Source organism: Anser brachyrhynchus (assembly GCF_964034855.1).
Source record: "Anser brachyrhynchus genome assembly, chromosome: 2".
NCBI lineage: Eukaryota > Metazoa > Chordata > Aves > Anseriformes > Anatidae > Anser > Anser brachyrhynchus.
The window spans coordinates 124685524-124696538 of record NC_137695.1 but is presented as its reverse complement, the minus strand read 5'-3'; the positions used below and the strand labels follow the sequence as shown (position 1 = coordinate 124696538).

The following is an 11015-nucleotide window of genomic DNA, read 5'->3' as shown; positions in this document are numbered from 1 at the left end:
TACCCGCTAACTGAGCTTTCTAAAGCTTTTTTTTTTCTTACTCCTTCATTCATTCAGTCCCAGCAATACTAAACATGGAGTTGTAGTTAACAAACTCCTACCATTAACAGGATTTAGGCTCCCCGAGGATTTAAAAACAATCATTTTCTTTCTTACTCATTTTCTCCAACCATTTGGGTATGCCGGAGTGCAATTCCAAGCTTTCTCTCCCATCATCTCCACAGCTGTGCGGATTAGGGATATTTGTTTTTTTTTAATGAAAATTGAGACTTTGTCGAATTGCTTCCCTTACAAATTAGGGCTTTGCAAAAGCAAGCATCTGAAAAACAAAACAAAATAAAAAACCCAAGTCCTGAACCCTGTAATAAGATTATAACAGCTTTCCATCCTTCTTGTTACTTTGTTAATCCTCTCTCTTCCTTGCTAGCCCTGGTTTTAATTTGTCAATCTTGCTGCTGTTTCCTGCTACCTTTTCCTGTGTCCCTGGCTTGCTGGAGTTGTGAAGCAGTTAGTGTCTTCTGTATTTTGTTTGTTGCTTGCTTTGCTTACCATAACTCTGCGACTCTGCATGTTACTTTTCAGTCAGGCAAAGCAGGGTAACAGGCAGAGTTTCTCCCTGCTTTTTTGGGGATTAGTAAGGATTTGGGATTTGGTAAAGTGAAGTACCTGATCTGAGTCAGAGATACACCATCTGAGCAGCACAGATGTTAAGACCTAGATGAGGAGGGGTCTGGTAGCAAATCTTATCCCACACACTTCATAAAGTTGCAAAAAGTTGTTTCTGAGATGTGAAGGATCTGAAGAGAGACTGTATTGCCTCCACAGCTGGATGATGCTTGTAATAAACTACAGTGTGGGATATCAGGAAACCCTGAATTCTGGTTGAAAGTACTGGTATCTTCCCCTGCTAGGGACACAGGGGGCTGGCTGCTAGTGTAATCCACCAGCGCCTACGGTAAGGACTGGTGCCTTGTGTTACTATCAATCCAGGTATTTTTGGTAGTTGATGATCTGGCCTTAGTCCCCCAGTGGCTACTTAGTACTTTCTGACTGTTTAAATGTTATGAGGTTTCTAACTAGGCCCTTTTTTAAGGGTACTTTTTGATGGTGTAATCCTGGAGTTCTGAGGAAAAAGGGAAATTCCTGCCCTGGTTTGTGGAGGGGAAGGTGGTTTCCTCCTCCGCCCGGCCTCTGACACCCACAGCGCTGCCTGGACTGGAGGCTCGGTCTCCATTTCACATACTTCAGAGTTTCTGATTCAGCCTTTGGAATGCTAATGTGGTTTTGTTGTTGTTTGCTTGTTTTGTTTTATTTTGCCCTTATTTTAAAACGGCTTTTGATAGACTGACAGTCTGGCCATGCAGAGCAACTGCAATATGGAAGGAAACTGTACTTTTAGCACACCTCAGGTCTTTACACTCGTCTCGGCTGCTCCGGTTCGGGCTCATTCCCCTTGCTGTTATTTTTTTGCCCGCTCTTATATCAAACACAAACCCTGCATTGTCTCGCCAGTGCTATCAAATACCACCGTTCCCTCCCAGTCCGCCGCTCACGACATCCGCGTAAAGACGGTATTTCACCATTCTGCCGGCAACCGCTCTGCGAGCGAAGCGTGAAGGCGGTGCTAATTGAGGTGGGCCCAATTTGCTCCCCTCGCGGTGATGGCCCAGCGGCGGGCACGGAGCGCGGCGGGGCGAGCGCGCTAGATGGCAGCATGGAAGTGCCGGAGGGAGCGCCTCGGCGCGAGGCGGAGGGCGGCCCTCGGGCCCCCGCTCCTTTCCATTATCACGCCTGCTATTCTTAATAATCGGTCCTTTCACTTGTCTGAGGGGTTCTAGGCGGCTGTGAGAGGCCGGGTGTGGCATTTTGTCCCTCTCATCCGCTCGTATTTTTACTTAGAGCAAAATTTCCTGTCAGAGTGAAGTTTTGTCTCCAGCTAAATGTATTTACTTCTGCATTTTATTTTTCCATAACTGATTAGACAGACAATGACCCTTCAAAAGGAATTGGTAGTGGGGACTGTCTGGTTATGTGTAAATACCCATGTATTTATGCTCCACGTACCACCTGCTTGAGTGACAGGAGTCCTGATCTGAACTGCCTGACAGCAGTGCAAGCACAGGCTAATTTTCTCTCAGTTTTACTCTGAATGCAGATGATCCCGGTATAAGTCAGAATTCAAGAATATAATAATATATATAGAATATATATATATTCAGAATATAAGTCTGAAGTCAGAATTTAGCCCAATTTCTATGTATTTGCAAATACAAAGAATCACAGAATCATGTAAGTTGGAAAAGTCCGTTAAGATCATCAAGTCCAAACATGACTTAACACTCTCAAGTTCACCACTAAACCATATCCCTAAGCTCCACAACCACAAGTCTCTTTATACCTCCAGGGATGGGGACTCCACCACCTCCCTGGGCAGCCTGTTAAAATGCCTAACCACCCTTTCCATGAATAAACTCTTCCTTATATCCAATCTAAACTGCCCCTGGTCCAACTTCAGGCCATTTCCTCATGTCCTGTCACCTGTCAGAGAAAACAGACTGACACCCACCTAACTGCACCCTCCATTCAGGTAGTTGCAGAGAGTTACAAGGTCTTTCCTCAGCTTCCCCTTCTCCAGGCTGAAAAACCCCAGTCCCCTCAGCCACTCCTTATATGTCTTATTTTCTAAAACATGCAGCTTTCTTGTTTTTTTCCATGCTGCCATCCAGGTCGTGCCTTGGTTACAGAGAAAGACACATGCCTTATGCTCCAACCTCCAGAGCAGCATTTGTGCACAGGCCCCATCTGTTGCCCAGAAGACTGCAGGTAAGGTATACAACAGCCATGGAAGTTGATGGTCTGCTATCTGACCTGCACAGCACACCTCTAGGTCTTCTGCAACAGGTCTTCACCCAACGTCCCTGGAGTTCCCCTGCTGCTAGTTGTCTTTAGAATACAGGAATGTGAGCAATGTCCCTCTTCTTCTGATGTTTCTGCTGGCAATAGAATCATAGAATGGTTTGGGTTGGAAAGGACTTCAAAGATCATCTAGTACCAAACCCCCCTGCCATGGTTGGGGATGCCACCCACTAGATCAGGTTGCCCAGGGCCACATCCATCATGGCCTTGAACACACCCAGGGATGGGGCATCCACAACTTCTCTGGGCAACCTGTGCCAGTGCTTCACTACCCTCTTAGAGAAGAATCCAAAGATCCAAAAAGGTATTTTAATTTGGCACCCAGAAGAGATGCAATATTTTTTTTCCTAGTGCCTCGTAACTATTTTATTCTAAAAGAGAGAAAACAGAAAGAAGTATTTTTTTTCCTCCTGTAGAATCCATTTAAAACAGTTTACCGAAAAATCAGTTGACTCAGTGCATGTGGATATATGTGCAGGTTGGAGAGAGAAATGCTGTGGGAATTAGATCAAAGAGCTCTTGTTACCTGGACTTTCCCAATAGGCATCAAGTTGTTTATGGATTTCAATCCTCCAGTGTCTATTCAACAGCCATGCTCTATACACTATGTTAAAAAGTTAAATTCTATCAAACTATTTTAGCAGTAAATGCTTTAATATTTCAGCAGCATAACTGTACATGGGATGCACGATCATGCTTAGCCTTGTTTCCGTCTTTGGACTTTTCCAACATAAGTCAGCTTCATGGATAGGCAGAGCCACTGACCAAGAAGTCCGACCATACAGTAATTTTTGGAATGCCTTTTTCTTACGGTCCCATCCGGCATTGTGTCAGTCTCGCTGACCATGCTTGTAAGTGCAACTGAAGATGTTGGTGCAATGGCTACTGATGAGGGATTAAATACCCTTCTGAGGTCTTTAGACACTTCCCTGAGAAGGGTTGGACACATACTACTGGCATGGACTGCTCAAAAGCAGGAGTCCCATCAATAAAATAAAAACCAGAGATATAATGATGCCATATACAAGTAGTTGAAGATACCAATATTCCATACAGAGAAGCAATAAATGAAAGTTGTGGGTGTTACTGACTATGCTACCAAATATTTTGATACCAATTAAAGTGTAGTGCCACTAGAGATGTTTTCATCACAATATGAGACAGAAGTACAAATACTGACTCAGAGAACGACAGTGGGGATATGAGCTTGTGCCACAACAGATGTATAACAGCAGAGAGGCATGTATAGCAGCGTGATTCAGAAAAAGCGGGCATAGGATTGCTTGTTATGGAGATGACAGAAGTTGAGGTTTCTCATGTGGGGACGGAAAAGAGATCTTTTCCCAGCAGTCAGGCAGAAAGGAAAAATCATCCTTAAGAAGTGTCCCAAGCGGGAAGGACTCATGTTAAGGTTAGATGATTACTAAGCATTGACTTATGATGAGTTTCATAGTGCGGTACTAGTTGTATTTTTTTTTTTTTTTTTTTTTGCTTTTCATGGTTAGCCTGTATGTCAAACGTAGTAGTTGTATGAAAACCTCCAAGATGCCTTGCCAAAAGGAATGCACTCTTGGGTATTTTGTTCAAAATGAGATTTTTAGTATGGAGTTCAAGACTCAGAAAGTCTCCTTTGCCTATATCCATCTTGTATGGACAACGTCAAAAGGAAATTTGAGGGGACTGAATTCAATTTGGCTTCAAATGGACAGGCTTCCTGGGCAGACTGGTAGACATCAGCCTTTATGTTGCCCTATTCCCAGTCCAAATTAGTGGTTCAATACACATAGTCTAGCAGTACTTTTATGTCTAATATATGTTATTGCTATCCTATTAGTAAGATGAACAAGCAACAGTGGGAACTGCAAACAGGAACGAACAATTGAACACAGGCATTCAGTGAATCCAGAAGCAAAATGAACATTTTTTTCATTAATATTTTAGCAAAACTGGATTCTTTCCCCAAATAAAACAATGCTATAAAATATCACAGATTCAACATCTGCTGGATCTTCATTAGTGTAAGTGTTATGTTCGATTTCATGAAATTTTATCAGCGACACTTAAAACTGAAGTAAAGAGAGTGTTTTTCCAGCAAATACTGAGGTCGTCATGCAATAGGAACCTGAGCTTATTTACTGTTGGTCTTTGTGGTGCTACTTTAGGATTAACTCTTACTGTTTCTTCTCTATCTAGGTAGAAAAGTTGGTTGGTGTCAGACAGCAGTAATTTTTGGCTGGTGATCCCAGGGCTCTTTTCCCTGCTGCACCTGTGTGACTTGGGGAACTCATCAAACCCTTCATACTTCACCTCCAACCTGGGCAAAAGAAGCCATAGTTGTGTTTTCCTTTGAGTGTAGGCATTAACAACTGTTAATTGAGATGGCAGTGGGAGCTGGATGGCTTGGTGGATTCTCTGCCATGGACTCTCTGCATGCACACCAAATGGAGAGATGTTAATAGGACCACAAAGCCCCTTGCAGAGGTGTGCCCACTAAGACCACACATAATAAAATGCACACATCCTTATACAGATAAGAAGAATTTGTATAAATTCCTTCGGCTTTTGTTTGAGACTTGTTAAAGATTAATCTATAGCTTTTTCCTGCTTCCTCTTCAAATACCTTGTAATTGGATCAGACTAGCCTTAATCTCCTTCTTTTCAATTGACCCTGGAAATGATTAGACATACGAGAGACTTCTAGAGTAGATAATAGTCTCTTTGAGAGACTGCAACCCTAGAGATGCTTCTAGCAAATATGCCAAATATCCTAAATAGCTATGTAGTGTCTAACAGGAACAAGCAAATGGTGATCTTTGCTCTGAGGAACACCAGTTCCACTGTGTACACTTCATGCTATGAGCAGAGGAAAAGGAGGATGGTCAGATAGCTGTTCAGGTCGGTCAGACATGTAACAGGCTCTCCCTTTGTGTTTTGTCAATGGTGTCCTCCTAGCATCAGCAATTCCAGAAATAGGGTTTTAAAGGTATTTTTGCATCGGGGTAAAGAAGACAGGCTGAGATCTGGAGATGTCAGTCCAAACAACAGTGGGAGAGGGACAACTAGCTACCTCTAGGTTGCTGAAGGTAGCAGTCAGTGGAACAGGGTACCCTAAATAATGCCAAAGATGACAGGATGAGGGGGCATATATGTCAAATTTGGTATTATTAAATCAAAGAAGGCATATTGACTTGATACACAGGCAGTTTCAATTCAGAGAAATGTGGGTTGTGAGCAGTTGTTTTTACACATTTACTGTTTCACTAGAAGGATCAACTTTTTTTGGAATGCTTTCCTCTTTGTTAGAGTTACCTGTGAGGTGCAAGGGTGCTGCCTATGGAGTATCAAATTAAGTACATAGGAAAGAAAATCAAACACTGCTGAAAATAAGGACAGAGAGTTCAACCTCATTGAGCTGTGCAATATAGCAACAAGTCAGAAAGGAAAAAAAAATACTGTATTTCTATACTGTAAACAGAAATATTTTTTTGCTAATCTGTAACTGCTAAAACACACAAATATTAAAATAATGTCGAATCAAAAGAATCTTGAACTAACTTTGGCACTTGCCTGTTGTCCAGTTGCTTATTTCTCAGTCAGTTGGAAGACAATTTGTTTTTCACTACTTGGCTTGAAAAGCTGAGGTGAGCTTACTATTTTTTGTCAATACATCACCAGGGGCCTGCAGACTCTCTTTCTCACTTCTTTCTCTTTTCAGAGTCCTGACAAATGCTGCTGTGCTCACTGTGCACAGCCAGACATCTCGAGATCAGAGCTCGTGGGCTCACATAGGGACAAGATTTTAAGAAACACTTGATACAGAAAGCAGCACTGGGCTGTCAGTAGGTGGTGTGCCAGCATGAAATTGAGTAAGGCATAACACACATGAGTGAAGCCCTTTAGGTAAAATACAGAGCAAAAGAGATCCTGCCTATGAGAATGTAGAAACTCTGTGGTACCCCTTGCAAAAACAGAAGCAGAATTAATATCCTAGTTGACAGCTTAGCCCACGGAACTACATACATTCTGTGCACGTTTGCATGGGGTTTCTAGTGTGGCAATCCAGACCTGATCTGTGTGTTAAAGGCTTTCACGATCTTGTAGGCATGCCTCTAATAGGTGGAGCATTGGACCACTTGGTTGAAGAGTCCTGTGTATGTGTCATAATCACATAAGTTAAATTCAGCTTGCTGCTTGTAGAGCTGTCAGCCTGAATGCTCTTGAAATTAAGCTTTCACAGTTTGCCATCTGGGTCCTTTACGAAGGCAAAAATGTTCCCCATCTCTAGTACTACGTATTAAGAGACAAAAATTGAAGTTTTCTATACACCTGCCAAACCCACATTTTGGTACCAATTATGGTCGAGAGTTTTCTTTGAAAAGCATCCGTACAACAAAATGAATGTTTCAGATAAAGTATGGGATGCATTTAGTCTGGAAGTTTCAAATTACGCATGACTGGAATCACGTTTGTCTTCATCACCATTGTTAAGTCTTCATCTCTTTACTCAGCTCTTGTACAGGCAAGAAACCTGCTCACCTAGGTGGTCTGAAAGGCTAATATCTTCAGTACCTAACCCTCCAATGTTAGGGTGCATTTGTTCCTGCAATTTAATTTGAGCTAGTTAGGACTATAGCGGTGATTTTGTGCAGCCTTAAGGGATAAAATTGAAATGTGTCTTTTGTGATTTTTTAACAGCAATAACTTGCACCTGGTACAATTGTAGTATTTTGTACTTTGTAAAGAGATGACATGATTGGCATGAGTTTTGTTCAAACTGTAAATGTTCTTCTGCCTTTAGTTTCCATTTCCATCTATAGTTGACATTCTTTAGAAGGTCCCTTTCTCCTTCGAGATTTGTACAACAATGAACAGGCCTGTGTTTGGTTTGGTTGTGTGACCAGATATAATTTCATGACATTGCAGAGAGGTAGAGTCTCTTCACAGCCATCCAGGAGCTCAATGCTAAGATATGCATGTGAAGGAGGTGGCTGAAATGGAGCAAGGGATGGCAACATACAATTATAGAATCATAGAATATCCCGAGTTGGAATGGACTCATAAGGATCATCAAGTCCAACTCCTGGCACCACACAGGTCTACCCAAAAGTTTAGACCATGTGACTAAGTGCACAGTCCAATCGCTTCTTAAATTCAGGCAGGCTTGGTGCAGTGACTACTTCACTGGGGAACCTGTTCCAGTGTGCGACCACACTCTCGGTGAAGAACCTCTTCCTGATTCCAGCCTAAATTTCCCCTGCCTCAGCTTAAAACCGTTCCCGCGGGTCCTATCACTGGTGATAACGGAGAATTATTACTCCTTTTGCTAACTTTGTGCCTGGATGAAAGAACTTCTCAAAATATGAGAGTTTCCTTAAGCTACAAAAGGTAAGAGTGTGAATGTCAACATTGGACAGTATTGATGTAATATGTTCCTATTTTTAAATTAATAACATAGATTTAGCTCAGAGGGGTGAAGTGAATTATGTGCCTTTCTCCACAGGTATTTTGCAACCTGTCAATCCCTCCATGTAGACTTTACAAACTGGTAATCCCATGGCCTTGGTATAGATAGTCAGGAGCCAGTTGTGTGGTTCAAACCATTTAGAATTTCTGTTTTTGGTTGTCTTGTGGCTGTGATGTTTTGTCTTACACAGAAGAAGTCACTTTTCTGGGTACCAATACACATTGTTGACACCTTTCTCTTTTGCTTTCACTTTCACTTCCTCTGGCAGTGGTCCTGTGTCCCCTGGGTGGCATTAAGACCCTACTAAAGGTGGTATTTCTGTGTCTAAAGATACTGAAAACATGGTGGTTGTATGGATGTTATACACTTTACTATTGAATGTAGGAGATATTTTGACAATTCTGCAAGGAACCTCCATTTATTATTATTATTATTATTATTATTATTATTATTATTATTATTATTATTATTATTATTTTTAATCTATTTTAATTTAAGGCTGATACTGAATACCTGAATAGTAGCCTTAATAACTGGTAATATCAGCAAGTGTACTTTCATGAGAAGAGCTACAGCTCTAGAGGTCTCCAACACATCAGTGATGGTTCTTGCAGATATATTTGCATCTGGTGGGAGCTGAGTAAGTATTTAGTTGGATATTTGTTTCTTTGCTGGTGCTAGCATATTAATAAGCACTTGACCATTTATTAACAGGATCCTGTTTTAATTCAAAGGGAGAGAAAAAGCAACTAAGGTTTATTCACTTAAACTATAACAGCAAAACCACAGATAATCAGAAAGAAGAATCAGATTATGAATGAGTCCTTAATTTAAATAAAAGGCAACATGGTTAGATAATTATATTTTTAATTATTTGACTAATTATTGACTGATTGGCTATAACATGTGAAGACAATGCTAACAAATCATAGCTTTGGGAAGCGTTTACTTTCAGAATCAGTGTAACATGTATTTGTACAAACAGTAACGCCAAATTAAAATATCTACACTGCCTTAAACCTGGTGAAAATAGGATGTGAATCTCAATTAATTTTTCAATTTCTTCTTCTGCACAATGTTCTTAAGATCAAAGTATAAAGACAGCATTTCTGATTTGAAAATGAACATATCTTTCAAAAAATAATTAAGATTTTATTTTAAAGTACCTTTTCCCACCTATTTCTGTGTTTCTTCTACAAACCTTTATGGAGAAAATATAAAACCCTAGAATACTATATCTTATCCATTTTCTCTAGTGGAATATTTCACTGGGGTTATTATCACAACTATTTTGATACGTTCAATGAAATTAACATTGATTCCATTTGTTGAAATCATATGGAGACTGCAACTGCACTCTGCCTTATTACCAAATGAGTACAGCATGCCCTTCAATAATTCTCTAAACTCTCAAATGCCTTGGAAATAATATGCTGGAATGTTACCGAACTGTGACTGAAGCACCATTTGTGCTAAGTGTGACAGTGCACGAATGATATTCCACAATAAAAGTTCAAACTACATTAATCTTTCACAGAGGTTCATTGACTGGGAAGAAGCCTCAAATACAAAAAAAAAAAAAAAAAAGGCTCTGTGTCTCCTCTTCCAATTATTTCCTATTTCCGAGTACTGTCTCTGTATGAGTCCTTTAGAAATATATACACTATTTCTCTGTTATGTACCTAAACTGAACCAATGAGAAATTAAAAAAAAAAAGTAATGTATTATTTCTACAACCACATTAGCAAAAACTTTACCTCTGCATTTCCTGTAGAGAAATGCCTCTTGGCAGTGGTATCATTAGGTATGTAATGGGAGATAGTGTAATATACTTATTTTCATTCCTTGTAGATGACCATAACTCGTTTTGTGGTTTTGCTTCCCTCTGCACTCTTGACTTACAGCCATTCCTGACTCAAAAAAAGGGCAGACTCTGACCACACTTACTCACTTTCTTCACAATATCCTGGTACAGAGAGGAAAGCTAGTTATTTAAATGGTGATGTAAATTTTCAAAAATTTAAGATATGTTCATTTTGGAAATGGAAAAGTGAATTCTGAGAGGCAGTGAGATTTCAGAGTAGGACTATGACATATGGAGCTGGGTTGTTCCACTTTCAAGCCCTTCTCTGTTGCTTATTTCATTTTTGTCCCTTGGACATGTCCTCTCACATTTTATTTCCCTGCCTGGTGAACTGGAGATAAGAAGGACATTGCCCTGGGTGCCATTCAGGGATTTGGAAACAAGTTACAGAATCACAGAATCACAGAATCATCTAGGTTGGAAGAGACCTCCAAGATCACCTAGTCCAACCTCTGACCTAACACTAACAAGTCCTCCACTAAACCACTAAACCATATCTCTAAACTCTACATCTAAACATCTTTGAGATATGGTTTAAGTTACTCAATATCTGCACAATTCTTGTAGTAAAAGTTTCTGGAAATTGGCTACCAGTGTCTGATCTTGACCTGAAGAACTAAATTATTGGGGCAAATGCAGACCAAAGTGAAGTGGCTAAGATCGGTCCAAGGCTCTGCCACTGCTGTGTGCAGTTCAAAGATGTACTTCTCCCAGCTCATGATCCTGCACCATAAAGGTCAGCCTTTTTTTTTTTTTTTGGTCTCCCCAACT

The 11015-nt window shown here is 40.6% G+C and overlaps 1 protein-coding gene across 1 annotated transcript in view; it reads left to right on the top strand.

Moving 5' to 3' along the window:
* The window catches only part of LOC308190768 (uncharacterized protein), a 47466-nt gene that overhangs the window by 5954 nt on the left and 30497 nt on the right, over positions 1-11015 (top strand). The window lies entirely within an intron of this gene.